The sequence below is a fragment of the Epargyreus clarus genome, unplaced genomic scaffold (genome assembly GCF_041222505.1).
Source record: "Epargyreus clarus isolate Ecla_fem2 unplaced genomic scaffold, WU_Ecla_fem_2.2 ptg000001l, whole genome shotgun sequence".
Taxonomy (NCBI): Eukaryota; Metazoa; Arthropoda; class Insecta; order Lepidoptera; family Hesperiidae; genus Epargyreus; species Epargyreus clarus.
Window position 1 is genome coordinate 10,861,337 of NW_027332209.1, and position 18,017 is coordinate 10,879,353.

Sequence of the window (18,017 nt, forward strand, 5' to 3'; positions counted from 1 at the left end):
CAAATAATGTACACTCAGCTAACAATTTAAAGTTACAATGTCATAAAATTAATAAAACTTATCTATTATATTGAAAAATCAACGACAAAATAATGTTAAACATAAATATTTGAATTTAAGTAAACCCATATATTTTATCGGAACACCGGTTTCCATGTACATTTAACAGGTATTAGAGTCAACAAGTGGCATCAATCGTTATGCAGAACCGGACCTTTGACACGAGCCTCATAAACTATCCAACATCGCTCGCAACTGAGACTATATGAGATATTCAGACTTCAGATCACATCGGACAAATATTATTTTTTCCATTGTTCGCAGATCAACACCTCCAATCATATCATATCATCTCGGAATTCCTGCATAAATCACACCGACAGGGAATGCCAAAAGGCTGTACACAACAATTATTACCTTTAACCTTATTTTGGCATTTGGTGTGTCGCAAATGGCCCTGAGTACCGTTGGAGATGCGGGCTATCGTTTGTTGCATCGATTGTACTAGAGAAGAGTCGAGGACTCTCAAGGAGCCTTAAATGTCTAGCATCAGGAAAGTAAGAGATAATGTTGATTTTACAGTGTCTGAATAGGTATACGCACGTTAGTAATTGACAATTTATCCAATGTTTTGCATATCGTACATCGACATATTATAATTTCGTCAAATTCGGCCAAAAATTTTGGCCTTTTATCAAACTATTAGATTTTCATAAAAGTTTTCTCTTACACTTTATTGACCCAAACATGATGTGGTACAAAAGGCGGGCTTAATGCTAAAAGCATAATATTATCTTGTCGCGGATACAATAAATTTCATTGTAACATTAGTAGAGACATTTTAACGTATTTTACAACTTAATTATTGTTTTCAGATACTTTTTCATATACATATATTAAATGTAAATTGTTGGTAAGATAAATATGAACTTGTATATTTTAAAACTAAATCAGACTCCGCACAGCCCTGTATTTTAATAAATCAGAATGATGCGAAAGATTACACCTTACAAAACAGCATCAGTAGGTACGTATCGGTAATGCGCTGAAATATATCATAATAATTTGACGTTTGCGCGAAGCAGTGACGCAAGTGATCGCGCAAACTTTTTATCTAACAATGGCATCAAAACAAAGTCAAGAGTTTGCGACCTTTGCGCCGTTTTAAATATATTCAGTGTTGCGCGATCGGATATAGGAATAATCGAGAATAAGTACCTAATTGTTTACCGCTTATTGTATTGTGTCGGGCTGTCAATCAATTTACTTTCGAACATTGTGATCTACTTTGGCCGTGAATCGGAAAACGAGAATGAACCACTTGCGTCGGACAAAATGTTCAGAAAGTTGGCAATAAAGTTATAAATTATAGCAAAAATAAAACTGTCTTTAATGTAATACCGTTTCAGAAATAGAGACTTTCAGAAGGTTTCGATTTCAAAAGGTTCAATGGGACTTTATTCTGCACAAAATAATTAAGTGAAAACTACACATAGATGCTGGAGACACTACAGAGATAAATTGTTATAAGAATTTAATTTAAAAAAGTCCTTTTTCAAAATCGGATAAAAGTATGACACCTACTAAAACAAGCATGTCTTATTATATTATAAGAAAATTTTCCAAAACACATTCGCCGGTGCGTTCGAAACGATATATTGTTGGAGAACCGAGCGTGATCGATCTATAGATGTGTGACCGCTGGCGGCAGTTGTCGCGCCACGGATACCACGATAAGCGTTTGTTATTAGGTAACAGTTAAGCCTTGTCGGAAGCTTTTGGATGGTTTAATTTCTAAATAATAGCGTAGTCAATACCAGCAGTTCGTATTTTCACCAATTCTCTGGAAATTGTTAGTGGAAAGTTCAGAACTTAGTAATGGAAAATCCTAAGACAGTATAGTATTTAAATGAAAAATATGCAACATGTCAACCACTATTCTAGATCGTTTACGCAATACTCAAATTAACTATTGAATTTCACAATGCAAGAATTTAATACTTTCAGGCACAAAATTATTCAAATTGGGATATTTAAACATATGTCATAATTAAAACATTATTACCTATCATTACCATTTATTCCATTTGGATAAATCAAAGAAAGAAAGAAAGAAAACAGTAATTGCTAATAAAATTGACTATAGTGTAGAATACAGCATAATACCTACATTAAAATATTCTTGTCAAATATTCTTGTGAGAATCAAAAATGAACCAACAATAAAATTCATTTATTATAATTGATATCAATAGCATAACGCCATCCGAACCGTTAGTCCCCTTATCGTGTCCCCGGTATTTGTCAATGGGCCGGGGAGGGTCCGCACAATGCTGGTCGTGATCGATGGGATGGACCTCTTGCGCAACTCTCGTTAACCCGAGACGCCCCGTGAACCAGCGGTACGAGACACGCGGATTTAGAGCAAGGTTTCTGCAATATTCATTATGAAAATCTAGAGGTCAAAGTGCATTTGGGTGTTAAGATGTGTTACAGTTTTGGATTTGAAATCGAAAGAATACTGTGTGATATCAAAATGAGTATATCGTTCAAAGTACGATAGATGACACAAAATATAGAGTTCCAAGTACGCTTAGGTTAGGTTAGGTTAGGTTAAAAATAGATGTGTTACATTTTTTTGTTAAAGTTTCGAGAAAATATTGTATAGAAGTTGTATTTTATTTTTTGGGTCGTTAAGGATCAATCTGCCGGTTTTGTTGTATTGATTTTTTATCGATTTTATCGAAAAAAATATTATAAATATTTAATAAGATTTTATGAAGTTAATGTTTTATGAAAATTGGATACTAGAATACACGTACACTGTTCATAGATAATTATAATTAGTGACCACCGAATTGGACATAAGCCCACACACGACTGTCAGAAGAACGTATTAAAGATGCCTATACTTACGTTTCTTGTTCCGTATTTGCAAGAGTAATCCTCTTTTTGTGTCCATTGGTTTCGTTGACGTTCGTTCTAATGACTTCAATTATACACAAATTACTTAAACGCTGGTGGCGATAAAGTCATGGTTTTAAAATTATTGCCTATTTGTTACAAAAAGCGAGTTGCTGACTTAAAAGGCAAAAAGTCACCAAAGGACTACGGGTCGAGCAATTTCATAGTCATTTAAAGTTGTATCCTTGACTTCTAGGTCACGAAAAATGCTTTTTCGTGATAAATAGTTACCGATGCCTCAATCCCAGGTCATTTCTCTGTTTAATTTATACCTAAATCCGTTTCTACGACTTGTGCTTACCTTATATATTATGTACGTAACATAATATTATAGACTTAGACAGATAGAAAAGGAAGTGATTTATTTTTTATCGTAAACATGGTGTCCGGTGATTGCAGTGGGCGCATTCAATGGTGTAAAGTATCGCGAATACCATAATCATTAGTACTTAAGCTTACTTAATAGTCGTAATAAATAATTAACTTGAATAACAGTAACGCGCACTGACTTTCATATCAAAAGGTCTGTTAAATTTATTATTTGCAATACTGACGAGGTATCTTACAAGAATAATTATTACACTTATTATTTTTTCACTGTGTTGTCGTATTATTTTCCGGGTGGAAATCGTGGAGTGTCACTATATGGCTGTCAGATGAACCGTCAGTAATCGTCCATAGAGTTCCTAAGTGGCTCATCATCAAAACCGTGTCGTCTCACACTAGGTCCCACGTAATTACCGCATGTCTATGTAGGCTAGGCCGAGGTACACGCTCGTGTGTAGCGGTCGTGACGTCCGTCATACTTAACGTGACCACACAACCCACTTTAAACAGGATAGTCCCGTTCTCGGATGTTTTGTCCCGCTGTTCCCAACAAAGCCAAAACATTCTCCGGCTGCTCCCAAAAAGCCAAATGTGTTAAATTTTCGCACATAGATCAATCAAACGGCTTATATCCTTCCTTGATAAGTAGACTCGATATTTTAGAACTGATACACACAGATGACGCCGATAATAATTTCGCAACTGTCAAAATGGTAGAATACGTTTTTTCAACAATATTTTGCAAGTGTCCTACTTTGAGTATGAGATTAATGGTCACATTAGTCATACCGCGACCCGCTCCCACGATGGATTAGCAGTTTAAAGTTTGTTTGTATACTAAAAGTTAGGAATAATGTCTGGTGTGAAACGAGTAATTTCTTAGTACTAACGGTAGAAAAGATATAACTGGTGAATGTTCTTTTTACACGAAGCGAAGGACTATTTGATGAATCATTTCTACATTTGCAAACTTAGTAAACTTTGTGGTCTAGCTCCAGTGATACCATCGACATACAAATGTCTTCTTTATAAAAAAATTATATCTAAGGCAAAATATATTTGTGTATAAATAAGTAGAAAAATATATAACCTAACATTTTGCTTGAACTCAACGACCCAAATTCGAAGGCGCTCTCTAGAAAATATGATATCCTAATGACTATACTCGGGCATCGCCTTACTCGGGCGATAAATTCCCCGCAATGACATCACAAAGCGAAGGCAGCGCCGTGTGTGGAGATCGTGCCGGACAGTCCGACTCTCTCACGCCGCGCGGCTAGCTGTTCTTTATGATGGAAAGGTAAGGAAATCTTAGACAAGATGAAGCTGATTTTAGAGAGGCATAAATTCAATATATGGCAATTTATGGGCGGACTAAGATAATTAGCGGAATAAGATTATAGTTTTATTGTTTTATTGCGGCATCTCATTATATCTCGAACCATTCACGCTTAATCCTTGACACGTCCACTATTGGACAAGAATATCTTTTTTCATTATTTGCCTTCCGTCTCCACCCATCCATCCATCAGCATTCAAAAGAAGTCTGTAGGCCTTTTATAAATTTGAGGGTTTTGTCGCCGTGGTCACCAGGTTTAAGTGATCGCAAAAGATGGGACGATGATAATAACTTTAGAAGAGACGTTGCTGCCTTTCTATTAATTAAATCTCACTTTACAAATATAACAAATAAATCATATGTTTCAAGCTATAGCTTGAACTAAGTTCTTACTTTAAGTTCTGCCGTATATAACAACAAACAAACAAACAAACACAAATATTATGACATACACATTGGTACGTAATAAACGTGTGATTTGCGTAAAGGCTCGTCATACAGGATGTAATTGTGCCTGACCAAACAGCGGTCTATAAACAGCATTTTACGAGCGTTTTCGCTTTCGCGCCATTTGCAATAAATCAGCGACGCGCGGAGTGGGCCCTCGATGTGACCCGCGTGTGTGACTGTGTAAACGAGCGGTTTTTAAACGACTCCATATAAGACAAAGGAGCGTTTTTGATCTGATGTTCATTAATATCTATTTGCTTTTTTAATTGAGAATTGTCACGTTCACAGTAACCAACACAATTAAAAATATAGAGATGATAATGATACAGATTTTTCTGATATCCTTATCCTTTATAATTCACTTCTGGCCATAGTTATTTTAATTTATTAGAGGAAGATGGTGGTTATAAAATATATCTGGGGGCACGGAAGTGCCACCACAGCAGTTTTTACAAAAGGATTTTTACGTTTAATTTAAATACATATATCATTACCAAGGTTATTTGTATTACTTATATAAATAACTTTGGTTTTTATTTAAAAAGTATCCACGTGAATCGAGTAAGTAAGAAAGCAGTCTTGAATATACAGGGTGAATTTTTAAAACGGGCCTTCAGGGCCAAATCCGAAAGTATAAGGATTAGCGAAAAATGCTGAAAGGAGTTACGAGGCCGATTTTGATAAAAACGAAAACTGCATCATTAGTTTTTTAAAATATTTTTTTCCTTAGCCGGGAATCGAACGAGTTCATTTTGAAAAAAATGACACCTCTATATTATTTCACTATCTGATAGTGTCGCTTATAAGGATCAAATTCTGGGAAGTAATGTTATGTGACAAATTAAAGGAAAAGGAAAATTTTGAAGAAAATACGTATTTTTCCATACATTGGCATACTAATCCTTAAGGATTATACATAACAAATGATTTATGTATAATTCTTTAGAAACAGACATAAGTCATACCATTGAAGAATTTGTTGGTTAATCAACTAATTATTCGATGTTATTACTATGACATACGGCTTAGTATGAGAAAGTAATAGTTTGGCAAATACGTTACCGCCGTTTTTAGGATTTATTTTTTAATGAAAATAGATAACTGATTAAATAGTAAATTATTATTGTGTGTTGTTTTGCAACTTCGTTTCAACGTTAAATATGATTTTCTATATCTCTTTTTTTAATAATCACTCGAATTTGACTCTAAAAAGTAATTCTCGCAAATTGTCAACTTTACATCTGTATTAAACGAAACGCCGTCCATAACAAGTAAATCTATTTTAATGGTCCTAAAAATAACCTTAGCTAAGTCGGACATAAAAATATAAATTATTGGGAAACAAAACGTCAATTTCGAATGATTAGAAACATTGAGCCAAAAAAAAATGTTAATACACGAAATGTTTAAAATGATGAATGGCGGGAACTTAACTGCCAAATTAATATGAAAAAATATGTATTTTCTTAAAATTGAGGCTTTTCCTTTAGTTTGTCATTTATCATTACTTTCCAGATTTTGATCCTTATAAGCAACACTATCAGATAGTGGAATAACATAGAGGGTGCATTTTTTTTCAAAATGAACTCGTTCGATTCCCGGCTAGGGAAAAAGTTATTTTAAAAAAGTAACGATGCAGTTTTAGTTTTTATCAAAATCGACCTCGTAACTCCTTTCAGCATTTTTCGCTAATCCTTATAGTTTCGGATTTGGCCCTGAAGGCCCGTTTTAAAAATTCACCCTGTATAATTAGAAGTTGAGAGTTGTGCTGAAAATTATTATAAATAATAAATAATTATAATTATAAATTCTGAAAATTAAGTTCAATGCAGCCAATATGACGTGTCATTTACATAATGAAACCGTTAAAACCATGGAACAGAAAAAACAAGGTTAAAACAGTATAAATGAATATGTAGTAAACGTTCAAGAGATTGGTTCGGGAACATTACTTACGACCACCGTCCAGCATTAGTCTTTCTTTTATACTTTTTATATGTCGTGATTATTCTTTATATATATTAATATATTTATTTATGTTATTAGTATAAATATTTGTATTTATGTATATATATTTGTATTTTTATTCAGTCTCCGGCTATTTTACTTTTGTGTAAATGCCTACCACATATTGTCGCCAACGCCCAGGTTTGAGTGGCAGAGAATACCATTAGGCATTAAGTCCTCCCTTGTTACCCTTAGATTAAGGTGTTTAAAAACTAAACAAATAAAACAATATAAATACAGTAATGCACTAAAATGAAAGTATGATTTAAATTCAATATGTTTAAGAGCGTTTATGTCGCCGGTCTGTTACACCTCAGTAACGGGACAAATTTCACTATGGCGTCGTCGCCCGCAGTTCGATTCCCCATTTTACTGTCAATATGCGTAAACGTCTCAATTTAGCTGTAGTGAGGTTTACATGCATGGGAATTTGTGGGGAAATTTTTTTTTTTTTTTATAATATAGGAGTAGCAGACGAGCATGCAGTCCACCTGATGGTAAGTGGTTACTGCCACCCTTGGACATCTGTAATCAACCTCAAATAAGATTAGATATTCCTACCTAAGGTCAGCCACAGATGTGCCGCTACCCCTGAGGACTAAGCTGGAACGCCTCGGAAAAGTCTGTCTCCCTTACCACACCCTTCAAACCGGAACACAGCAGCGCCTAACACTCCTGTTATTAGGTGTGGCGGTGGTGCCGCCGAAGTCGAACCACAAAGGTTTCTACCACCTCACTTTGTGCATAATATATAAATATTTTTTAAATAATTTACAATTTAAACATTATTTATGTGTGTATTATTAACATGAGATGCGTTGATAAGAGTCGACTTAGATTTTATGTTTTAAACTGACTCATTATCAGTATGTTATTAATCCACCAATAGAACAGGCTGCAATCGTTAATTACAAATTTAAATAGATACATCATAATTTTGATATATTTTCTTCAAACCTGTACAGGTATTGAAATGTCCAATAAATGGTCGTATTAAAAAATACGTCTAACACATAAGATAAAACTAATAACAATTAAGTAACTAGAAAAGTTTACAAGAATATCTATATTTATATTGTTATGCTAAATATTCTTAATGACATTGTTACTTAAAAGGATAAAGAATTTTTATTTCACAAAATATAAATAAAAAATAACTGCAATAAATCTTTATGACCATAATCAATTTCCATAAAGAACATCAACACGTTTAACAAAATCGCTACAAAATAGGATAAAACGGACAATGCTTGTAAATTAGTGGTCTTCAGGCCAATTTGCAAGGTTCCGTAGCACCTTAACGGGTTATCAAAGAGTCGTACGTTTTCATTAGAGATGTTCACCCGGGTCACAGACTGTAGATACCAGAAGGTCCACTTAATTAAACGCTGTTTGCTGTCGTACTAGGATTTTATGTCGAAATAAGTAAGTTTATGTGGTTTTTCGCGCTTCAAAAAGAGTATCGTAGAAATTTATTAAATATTTCGCTTAATAATATTACACATAATATTTCACGTGGGAGAAGATCGCTTAGTGTTGTCATAATGCTTGAAGACAGTAGTATAACAAAATCTGGCAAAAATACGGCTAGTAAGTTAAATACGAGTATACTAGATAAATATGTAGTATAATAATAATCAATACGTAAATAGTCAATACGTAAATTACGTAATAATAAAACACTTGTTAATCAATAAACATAAGCTTACAATAGCAATACTCATTTTGAGTTACTCGTACAAATAAGTCCACCGCGCTGGCCAAGTGCGAATTGGTAGACTTGGCATACCTTTGAAAACTTTTTAAGATGTCTCAGGTATGCAGGTTTCCTCACGATGTTTTCCTTCACCGTTTAAGCAATTGATAATTAATTTCTAATACGCACATAACTTCGAAAAATCAGAGGTGCGTGCCTGGGAATTTAACCTAGGACCCATCGAGTGAGAGGCCGAGTTTCTTAACCACTAGGCTATCACTGTGTGATACCGGTGAAGTAGAATTTAAAACTTCGATTCGCCTGTGAATATTGGTTTACGTTTCTAAGTATCATTGTTTTATCAATGCTTCTTAAACTAACACTTCTTACATGAATCATAGCAAAGAGTTCATTATATATCTACCAAACAACACATATGAATTGTACTTAAGTATTGAATCTCACAGAAAAAAAGTTCAAACATGTCGTTAAACAATCGCTATTTAAAAAAAGCGTTCTATAAACTAAGTGGTTATTTAACTGACAAAATGGTGTGGTCTGAAGTAGTTCCAGCTCCACATGTACCATTAGGTTAAAATTGACATTGTAAAAATGTGTTTTTTTAAAGATGTGTATCATGGAGTTTCTTTCGCCGCTTCTTCTCCATAATGAAACACCTTATAAAGAGGCGGTAGTTGTACTGACATTCAAAAAGTGATTTGTAAAGAACCTATTTTGAATAAAAAATGTTGATTTGATTTTTGATTTGTATCTATCTTCTATTATTTCTCTAATCTGTGTCCTAGTTTTAAGGTAAGGTAAGGTTTAACAGAATTCAGCAAATAACTCGTTTGCTAAAGTTGTAGTTGAGTTTTGTGTTGAGTCTTGTATGGTAATTTCTTGATTTTAAATAGAGAACTACACTTCTTATTATCATAATGGGAATTTCTATAAACGGTTGCTGTTAACACTAAATTCATAGGACATTTAGTAATATTATTATATTAGGAGCCGTCAAAAATACCTAAAGTGGTCTAAAATTTTCTAATCAATGTATTGCGCCGCTGTGGGCAAGTTTGAAGGATATTTTAAAGCGCAAAGATAACGAAGCGATTTATTTTAGTCCTCGGGTTTTTGGCAAATCGTAGGTAGAGCAAAAATAGAGTTAGAGTTGATTGGAAATGTTAATAGCAATAAAATTTTATAAACACTATCATGACAGAGGACATACTATTCAAATTTCATTAAAAAATTAATGGATCAACGAGTTCAACCAAAAATGCGATTGCACCAAAAATCCAACTGAAGTACCTACCTACATCATATATACAAAATGAACATATCCCATCATGCGTGACATCCGTTGATCCATCAATAAGTCTGTCCGGCAATCCGTCACAATTAATTGGTGATATAGATAACTGTATCACTTATCGGACTCTAGTCGGAAATTCGGTTATTTTTGGATCCTATCACGTCTAATACAACTTTGTCAGATACGTCTATCTCCTATATTTCGTCATACAAACGCTTTGAGATGTTAGGTGTTTAATTAAAAAGCTCATTCAGGAAATTTTTTATATCTATTTGAGCTAACTATATAGTAAACATTATCTTTATGTATAAACAATATGTTCTCTGTGTTTGTGTTCACAAAACTAGAAAAATAGTCGATGATAACTGATTTTTTACTTACCTACTATGATATTTACATGAGCTTCATCAAGCCGTGTCTGGGTATAGTTAAACTAGAAATAGTAAAACAATTACATTCGTACATAAATGACACAAATAATTTACTTAACATGATAATAAGCAACTGCCGCCACAAAGGCATTGGTAATGAACCTAAAATAAGTATCTAGTCTTAAATGAATTCCTCAAATGCGTCGCTACCCTTGAAGACTAAACAACGTAGTGTGTTTCTCCCTTAGTACATCGTTCAAAGTGAACATAGTTAGTGAATATCGTTGAAGAAGGTGGTAGAACCCTTTGTGGTTCGACTCCGGCGGCATCACCGCCACACCTATTTCTACCTAATAACAGCAGTGATAGGCGCTGCTGTGTTCCGTTTTGAAGGGTGTGGTAAGGGAGACAGACTTTTCCGAGGCGTTTCAGCTTAGTCCTCAGGGGTAGCGGCGCATCTGTGGCCGACCTCAGGTAAGAATATCTAATCCTATCTGGGGTTGATTACAGATGTCCATGGGCGGCAGTAGCCACTTACCATCAGGTGGACTGCATGCTCGTCTGCTACTCCTATATTATAAAAAAAAAACATAGCAGCGCTTAACATTGCTCTTATTAAGCAGATCACAAAGATAACTTAAGATATTCACATTAGCCAATGAATAGGTATTGCGTTTGATCTATTGCTAATAAGTATTGGTCTTGATCTATGGCCATGGGGTTCTAGAGCGATACAAATGCGGTTCATAAGCCAACAGACCGCGTTTTATGCACGTCCCTCTTAATGTTATTTGGCGGGTACTTTGTTAAAGAGGGTTGTACCTATTTATTAGTCTGCTGACCGTATGTTAATATATTTATTTATGTAGTTTACTTATGCAATGTTTCAATTTCATGTTTAAAAAATATGTATGTAAGCGATTCGTTTACAAAGTTGGATTACAGGAAAGATTTTTTATTTCGAGCTATTTAAAACTTCTTACATATATAGTACGACTATAATGGCTCCTTGCATGTGTACCGATTCTTTAATCGGATTAATATTATGTATAAGTATACTACATAAATAACGCTATTGTATTTATTATAATAACGCAATATTCTATTATATGATAAAAAAGGGTGACAGCCTCATCATCTATTTTATCTATACTCCCAATTATTGTTCTGAAAAAAATGTGTGAAGTTTATTAATTAGTACTTTGCCAGCGTGATGAACTACGACCTATATAGCCCTCTCATTCTGGGATGAGACGCATGCCCAGCAATGGGACAGTTATTTATGGTTTGACGACACCTTTATTATAATTTTATGTGTCGAGGTTGTAATGGACCTAACAAATACACAAATACCTAGCATATCTAAATTCACCATTTAGATAATAGCCGAGCCTAGCCAATAAAATCTAAATAGACAAAGTACTGCATGAACCCTGGCTATTAGATATGAGGACTAATAAAATTGATATGCAGACCGACGGACAGCGTCGCACAACAATTGTTGCCAATAGGGTAATTGCACCGATGGTCGCACCATTACACTGTGCACTTGGGGACAGGAACAAGTATAATGCTAGAGTGGTATTCGAATTTGAACATTTGTTTGTATGTTAATGGTTGCATTTATTATAATATCTTTTATATTATAGATAATATTAAAATTATGTACGTTAATTCTTATAAATTTCATTACTTATTACAATATAAAGGGGCTTAAAAATCTAATATTCGAATTTGAATCATTATTGTGAATTAGTAATTCATGAAGCCCTATAGTTTTTTAATATTTACAATTTTATTACCTACTTATTTTGGTGGGCTTCAATGAGCATATTTGTGTAAATTAGACTGTTCGTATGATTGTTCGTCACATAGTGTGGAATTATTGCCGCAGAAACCTTTTATAATTTATTTTTATGTTTTATTGACTTGTTGGTTTCTGTTACGTAATTTATATCTTATCTACATCCTTCTACTCTTTGGCGTGTACTGCTAGAATTATAATCGTTTTGGTATCTCCTTCATTTTTTATTATATTTTAGTTTGGTTAGTATATTTATTTTGCACGCAAGTGTAGCGTGGACGCGGACACGCGGTGTGATCAGGATGTCCCGTCGGGGCGCGCCGCTCCAGTGTGACGGCAACCTGAAACCGTGTCATAACCTATATTAGAATGTATATTAGATGGCCATCATGTATACGAGTAGGTACGCTAAGACTTTTGTGTAGGTATTTTGTAGGTACTTGCTTTCATTGCGAAAGAAAACGTCGTGAGAAAACCTATGCGTATTCTTTAAAAACGTCCTCAAAGGTGTGTGAAGACAACCAATTCACTTAGCGCGATGGACCATGCCTAAATTCGTCTCACTCTGAGATGAGACAATAAAAGGTTGACGATGACATCTAACAATCTCCAAATGAGGCAGAAATTGTGCACAGCGGTTAAGAGCTGCAGCTTTTATGTGGGACTAAGATTTAATGCCTTTTGTATGCCACTCCTTTCTTTAAAGACTCATAACACACTAAACCAGCCAAGAAACCTAAAACTGAAGTGTTATTTTTTTAACACTCCAATTACTATTTTGTTAGTTTAATTTTTTTCCAAATAACAAATTATTTGCTATCTAACCAAGCCTAAACGATTATATATTACAAGAATGGGCATAGTTGACTAACGACTAACTGAATTCATTGGCAATTTGAATAATAATAGCATAGGCCCAACCGTTTAAAATTCCAACAGGATTCCAAGTACATGTTCTCACAACCTTTGTGGTTCCAGCCACTCAAAATGGATATCGGTCAAGGCGTCCAGGCGATGTTAACTTTAATGAGTTAATCCAGCCCACGCCCCGTATTGTTCTAAGTCCGTCCGTCCGTCTCACCTCACATTTGCATCATAATATACATATTTTGGCAAAGATACAATCTACTTTCAAACTCAATAAAACCCAAACTTAATCCCTATGACTTGATAATAAGAGCTTCATTCCTCACGACGCGACGCACACGACCGTAATTGTAAATTGGTCGTAACGTATAAACGAGCTCATTGCCAGTCGGTCGAATTTGCATGAGATACGAAAGTCGAGGCGTTCAAAGATTCAGTTGATGATTTGTGAATGGGAAAAATTAGTTAGTCGGTATGCGGGGGCGGTATGTATGAGTTTCAATAACGATTGTTTATCAATTGTAGGAAACAAAAGTGAGTTTACATAATGTACTATTGACGCAATAACTACGTATTTGGTACCACACCATAACCCAAAACATATATATTTTTAAGGTATCAATTAGAATCATATTCTAATAAGACTTTAGGTATCCGAGATTCTTTCCCATTACGGTGTGATTTTAGATTTTTTAATTTTGGAGATCAGTAGATGGAGTCAGAGATAACCTAACCAAAATAGATAAGGTACGAGTACTTTAATAATAAGATCCGGTAGACATCACTTCGCTATTTTAATAATTTAATAATGTGTCGATTTATTATGAGTATTTGTGTTCAGACCTATTTCTACCTAATAACAGTGTTAGGCGCTGCTGTGTTCCGTTTTGAAGGGTGTGGTAAGGGAGACACATTTTTCCGAGGCGTTCCAGCTTAGTCCTCAGGGGTAGCGGTGCATCTGTGCCTGACCTCAGGTAGGAATATCTAATGCTATCTGGGGTTAATTACAGATGTCCATGGGCGGCAGTAGCCACTTACCATCAGGTGGACTGCATGCTCGTCTGCTACTCCTATATTATAAAAAAACAAACACAAATTAACTTAAGTACCAACTTATTGAACACTCTATAGTCATTGTTACTTAGAGAACAAAAACCTAATCAACGACCAGATTCAATATTTGAATTTTAAATTAACATTAAGATTTGTAATAGAAAGCACTAAATTTTTTATATGTATTTCATTGAATGGTAAACAGTTGCCTAACAATATTATTGGGTTCCAATAGATACCTGGCGATAATATTTCAAAAGACTAATTGGATGTATATTATATTGCGAGTACAGACGGAAATAATTAAGAAATCAAATCGAAGCAGAATCAATACAATGGAATAAGGACGAGCGCCGCCCGCCCACACAAGTTTTGCAACGCATCCATTAAATTTAAATAGAAGTTAGAACCGTGACTCACTGCCGCACGGGGTCAACGGTTAGATGGGTGTTTTAACTTGCGTAATGTATTGTCTTCAACCCATTACTGTCCCACTGCTGGGAATGAATCTCAGGTGAGAAAGATTAGGGCATAATCCATCGTGCTGGTCGTACTGCGTAGTGCGTATTGGTAGATTTCATATACCTTTTGAAAAGGTATTTTATTTTTTTTAAGAGCCGTTAAATATATGCATGTTTCCTCACGATGCTCTCCTTCACCGTTATAGCAGTACCCTTTGTTTTTACGAGTTTTTACGTTTTGACAAATATTACTGTTTTGGTATTTGTTTACGTATTTGTAAATTTGTAAATTTTGTATATTCGAGTCAGCGCCCCTAGCGGATTGTATCAGAACTATAGTCAGTAACGTAACATTAAATGTATAAATTGACAAAATGGCGCTTTATGTTTTGTCTCTCTTTTTTGCGAACATGTGAGGCAGACAAAAAGACTTGAGCACTTACTTATTGTTACGTTTACTCAGTGTAATGAAGCAAACAGAACAGAATAATGGATTGAGTAAACGTAACATAAAATTGTGGGATGTTTTGAAAATTCATGGCAAGGGTACAAGTGATAATTAATTTCTAATACAGATATAACTTTGAAAAATCAAAAGTATGTGCCTATTCAAACCTTGGATCCCTCGATCGAGAAGCTGAGTTTCAACCACTAGGTTAACATTTACTTAATGCATTGTCTTATTAGATTATTTATTTTTATAAGAATTATGTTTTCTTTACTTTCAAACGTTTTTAATGTCAATGATTTTTGGAGGCGTTTGGGCGGTTGAAGTATCTGAATATCGAATCGATTATTAAGCCTCTCTTAAATTTATATTAGTAACTATGATAAATGAACGGAATGCTTATTATATTTGTTCAAGTTCGTTGCCCGGCTAAGCAAACATCTTAATCTCATTTGGGGCTAAAATTGTAAAAAGCGTTTTATAAGTAACTGTTGGATGGCACCAGAAAATTGGAAAATTACAGCCAATTTAGAAGCACATATTATATATAACCTATTATTTATTTCCAATGGCCATTACGTTCTTTGAATAGTTCACCTAGGTTTCATTTCCTTATAAGTCTTTAGGAGATGAGTGATCAGAAATCCTTATTTAGTTCTCATATAATTAATTCCTTTGCAAAGTTGCAATGCTTATAAACGCACCAATTTAATCTCTGCGTAATTTGTTAGTTATTGTTTAACTTTTATTAAAAAGAGAATTTATAACTATCTCAACATTCACTAAACGCATGATCGACGAGCAGAATTTATTATCATTAACTAATTTGAAACTTGAAGTAATTGTTCATCTAAGCTATTTTTGGGCAAAAAATATTTCCGCACAGTTTTATTGTTTGCATACTCAAACCAGAAGCATCTGTCAACAAATTGATGCATCGCGCAAAAAAGTGAAAAAATACACGTAACGGTACTCCCGATCACTTCAATAAAGTGAACAAAAAGTGGACAAAACATCTGCGTTGTATATTCAAAAACTTTTATTTCTCTCTCCATAATAAACGGTAACTTGACTCTGCGATCGTATGCCAGCCTCTGATGTAAGCCTGTATTGGCTATGTAAATGTATTGGTGTTATTGCGTGTGAATTCTAAACTAAGTAAAATGGGCAATGACTAATAATGCATAGAACCTTAATAAACCTCATGCTGACTAATAATGCACAGAAAACTGGTGGGTCTGTAAATCGAGATGTATGCAATTTTAGACAGTTTATATTAGGTACCTACTAAAATATTACTTAAAATTTTAATTAAATTATGCAGGTAATAGAATGAGGAGTATATGAATGAGGACCATAGAGGTATGGTCTGACTCCGCCCCACAGCCACACTTTCTGCTCAATAACAGCAGTCTGTTCTGGTTTGAAGGATGTGGCAAGGGAAACACTTTTTTGAGGCCTTCCCGCTTAGTCCTCTGGGCTAGTGGCGCATCGGTGGTCAAGTAGGAATGTAATCTTAACTGGGTTTGATTACAGATGTCCATGGGTAATATTAGCCACTTACCATCAGGTGAATCGCATTCTGGTCTGCTACTCTGCTAATTTTCTCCCCATACATATCCACGAGTCCGTATACCTTATGCTCGTTTACTACCTAATTTTCATAAAAAGTAGGTAAGTAACAACACCCACAGTTCAGAACCACGGTCCATTCCACATTTTGTCCACGTAAGTGAGCACGCATACCCGCATGGTAAAGTCCCTTGAATTTAAATACTCCGCGATAAGCGTAAAGTACCACCGACCACACATCGGCTTTATCTTTTGTTTGACATAGATCTGGTATTTTTACTAATAAACATGCTACCTTAACGTAGTGGTCACTGCTTCTAAAATATATATAAGTTGCAACGATGGTAGGTACCGTCGAAGTAGATGCTAAGAGAGATCCTAAATACCGGTCAATGGTAGAGAAATTACCAGATTTGATACCTCATGAGCATAATACCCTTAATTAATTTTGTTAAGTGTTTAAAAGTTATTTTTAATACTATATGAAATAAAACAATAGAACACCTAAAATGTTATGCGAAACAAGATTACATAAATCGTCAGCATTGATTTGTGTATAATTAAATTTTAATTGCTTATTTATTGCCTGCTAAATCTAAACAGATCAAATAACGTCAATTTAATTATTAAAAATACATAATTATCTACAGTAGGTTGTAATTTTAAACTAGCTCTCACGAGATTATTTCAAACTAATCGAACGGCTATAGATTTGAATCTATGTATAAATATGCCTTTGTAAACCTAATAATGAATTCCGATTGAATTTGCAAGCGCAATTCAAAAGACACAATATCATCTTATTTGCAAGCAGATGCTGAATCGTGAGAACGTTGACCAAAACCAATTTGGAATAACTAGCGTCATACATACATCTTTTTACTGCCCTCGTCTTAAAAAAATCACACAGACTTGATTCGTGGGGTACATTTTTTGTATAGCACCCCTCAGTCTAAAAAATACTTATTCAAATTGCAAGGTAACTTTACTCCCTAGTTTTTTGGCCAAACAATGGCTTCTTTTCTTCGGGACTGTAATTTATTTTTTTTACCGTCCGACAAATAGCCCGGGGTCATAGGTGAGGATTAGTGAGTTCTCATACTTCTGATCGTTTTTTAGCTATCTTTATCTTTTACTTACGCACATCTGCCTTAACGTCAATTCTTTGTTAAAAAGATAGGTTCGCATGGGAAAGTTGCGAATAAAATGGTTTAATTGTGAAAAAAAAAATGACCTGTGAGGTCAGTCAAGCGAATCATTCAAAAGAATTTACAATTTAATACAAGATATTAAGTAATTGTAAAAAATATATGAGTATCACCGTTTATTATTTTATTTCTGTTT